Source organism: Lissotriton helveticus, chromosome 6, assembly GCF_964261635.1.
Source record: "Lissotriton helveticus chromosome 6, aLisHel1.1, whole genome shotgun sequence".
Lineage (NCBI taxonomy): Eukaryota > Metazoa > Chordata > Amphibia > Caudata > Salamandridae > Lissotriton > Lissotriton helveticus.
In genome coordinates, this window is record NC_136067.1 from 2,113,805,419 (window position 1) to 2,113,809,137 (window position 3,719).

Genomic DNA, 3,719 nt, shown 5'->3' on the forward strand with positions numbered 1-3,719 from the left:
TTGTTAGCATTATTAATTTATTTATGGAAGTGTGACTTCACGAGTTGAAATAAAAATTATTTCTGAATCTCGCTTCATCAACTCCCCCATCTGGTGATTTTAAAATCACCAAACCACACCAAATATTTTAGCAAAAATTTTATCTAAGATGAACATGATTCAATTTCACCTGTGTTAGTAGTTCTAAAGACTTATCTCATCAGTTTATCTACAATTCTCATATTGAGTTTTAAGAAACCCCTCTAGTTCTATTTCTTTCTCTTGTGTAACATACAACTGAGCTTCAACAAAAGTGTTGCAAAAACTATAACTAATAAAATGTCAGTATCTTGCTTGTCATATTAACCTTAAACTTCTCCTTGTTAATTTCTAAAAGAAAAATAACAACCTTAACCAAAGCAGAATTATTAGGAGCATATATATCAGAGACATCTTACAATATCTCTTTAAAATTAAGCATCTTGAGCTTGTTGAATGTATTTTCATTAAGCTTGCAAAGAAAAATAAAACAACAATTTTAAAAAAAATTCTAAATTTTCTAAAAATTTCTAACACAATTTTCTAAAAATTTCTAACACCCCCTTTTTCAATTTTTTTTATTTTTTTTTATATATACTCTTTAAACCTTCTAACAGTTTTTCTTCGACCTAATGTCACAAATTAATTTTTCAGCTAACAGAATTTCTTCGACCTTGTGTCATCTAACAAGATTTCTTCAGCCTTATGCCAAAAACAGAGAACCTAAAAATTTACCAGGTATGTACTTCAATCATTGTCACTTTTGTTTTCAATCTCTTTCTGACTGTGACTATTTACCTCCATTACAGGTATCACTTTTATTTTATTTCCTGCCTCACTTTTCTTTTCAGAATCTTTTTGACTTGATATCTCATCAATCTGTTCCTTTGATCTGTATCTCAATTTGAATTTTAGGCCATCAATTTCTTCTGGCCAGTTATCACTTTTTCTTGAAAATTTCTTCTTTTGCTTGGTCACATTACATTCTGTTCTCCAAGCTCCTTTTCTGAATTTTCTTATTTGAGAATCTTCATCACTCTCATCAGTTTCAGTGTCAGAAATTTTCATTCTGGACTCAGGTACTTCTTTACTCAGCAGCTTCACTCCGTTAGAAACATCATCTTTGTAGCTGGTACTTGGCAATTCATTTTCTTCTTTTTCAATTACCTTCAACTTCCCAGTTTCAGAATTCCTGTTCCTGCTTTCAGAGCTTCTTTTCTGCTTTTCAATACTCTCCTGGTCTTGAATCACAATCTGATCACATTCTTCTTCTGCTCCTTTTTCTTGCAGATCTCCATCATTTTCTGAGTCTTCAATCACAACTTTCAAGTCTTCTTCATTCAAGGCTTGTTTTTCAATCAAAATCTCCAGATGTCGACCAACCTGTCGATCTTCAAGATCTGGATTCTTTTCATGCTCTTCTTCAGAATCTGAATCAGCAGTTGTGACACTATTCTCATCAGTATTTTCAGGTGTAGTTACACGAAAAGTATGGCCAGTGTCAATCCACCTCTTCAGTCTTTTGCACTTCTCTGCATTTGTTGTGACAAGACTGACTGGCACTAAACAATTTCTTTTTAGACGAACCTTTTTCCTGATCCTTTTACCTGGTAACAAATCAAGTGCTTGCTCTTTTTCTCTTGTTTGCACTTCAGTTTCATCTTCATCAGACACAGAGATCATTTCATCTGATAAATTCCTGCAGTTCTCCAAATTGATGCTATCATTGATAGTCATCATTCTTTTCTCTGGTATGCATGTCTGTCTCATGACCTTGTCCATCATAATATCACGTGGACTTAAATCTGTCTTTTTATCAGTAGTGTTTCTCAGAAACATCAAAACAAGTGGAAGGACATCTGTCCACTTTGTACCTGCAGCTAGGCACATTTTTGCATCTCCGTCTTTTATAGTAACATCCTCATGCTCCTCAACATCTGAAATTTCTGTTCTATCTGTACAATGGAGCAATCTGTTTTCAATATGTTTTCTGCCATCTGATAACTTTGCAACAGTAATTTCATCATTATGTTGCATCTGAAATGTTTCAACCCATTTTGTAATCAAACAGAAAATCACAAAAATGTAGCACAATTTGTCATGCAGTGACATCTCACAGAAATCCATTTGTAATCCAGTGAATAAATCACTCTCCTGTCCTTCTGTTCCCAATCTCACAACTGTTCTCTTAATTTAGTTCACTTGCTGGCAAGCCAGACACCTCTGGTAAAGAAATTCTGCAATTTTATGGTACATTCTGTCCATGTCAGTAATCATGCTATTTAGCAAAACTACTCTGTCATCTTTGTGTATTCAAATCTCATCCTCATCTCGCTGTCTAAAATCTGTACTCAACCATGTGTTTCTCAACCATGTGTTTTTCTCCTCATGAGTTGCATCATCTTGTAAGTCTTTGACTCCCTGCCATGTTTCAACTACAGATGTTAGTATTAGTGAACTCAAAGCATGTTCATCATTCATTTTGTATGCTGTACATATCACGACAGCAAACCTTTCTGTCAATTGAATGTTATCAATCAATCTTTTAATCAAATTTGCATTTCTGAAAAGTGAACCTGCAGAAGTCAAAGTTTTAATCTGTTGATCAATTGTGTCCTTTACTTTGATGTCTTCACTCAAAAGACCATCATTTTTATTCCAACATTCTGGAAGTGCATTTAATCCTTTTGGACTGTTTTCTTGTTCTTTATTTAATCCTGTATCTGTTTTCTCTGTCTGTTCATTAACAAAAATTTGCAATGGCAGTGAAGCCATCTTAATCTGCTGAATCAATACCTGTCGCTGTATTTGTAGCTGTTCATTCAGCTCATTTATTTCAATCTCCTTTTCCTTTGACCATAATTTTGACTCATCAGACTGTGTCAATTTAATCAGATCAGTATCAGACTTCTCACTTGCTAGAACTGAAGTCATCTCTGTTTCTTGCTGAGTTGCAATCCCTACTAGTTCAATTTCAAGTACAATAGAATAAACTTTTTCACTAAATTTTTGAATTTCAGAATTAAATGGGACTTTTAAAACTGTGGAACTAATGTCATCTTTTCCAAGCACATGGACTGTCTCTATTTCCATAATTTTCATGGACTCCTTTAAATCATTTGTTAAATTCACATGATCAGGAATATTAATTCCAGAAGTACTAAGCATCTCATCATGTTTTTCTGTTGCATCATTTTTAGAAGAAGTCTGAGCTGACATTCTATCAATCTGATCTAAGACTTTTGGCGTTGCATTAATCTGCTCTGGGGGTCTTCTTGATTTCCTGTTCTGATCAATATTTACAACATCATTTTTACATTGATCAATATTTTCTACTCTGACACTTTTATTATTTACATTCGCTAATTTTGTAATCTTTAATTTACTCTCACATTTCGCAACAACCTTTTTCATTTTCTTGTACAAGGAAGACATTTTATTTCTTTTCATATAATTCGGTAAAAGTACTCTCTAAATTTGCCTTGTAGCGTTTGCTGTTCAATTAATTAATTAATTTAACACTATTAGGTGTAGAAAACTTTATAACTCTGTCAATTTAATATATTTCCTAATTTACCTGCATCACTAATTTTTTATAAACCTGGAAAGAAAAACATGAATTTGCAAAAACAACAATATAAAGTATTTAATTTACAACAACAAAACACCAAAATGTGATTAGCTATTTTCAAATTGCATTT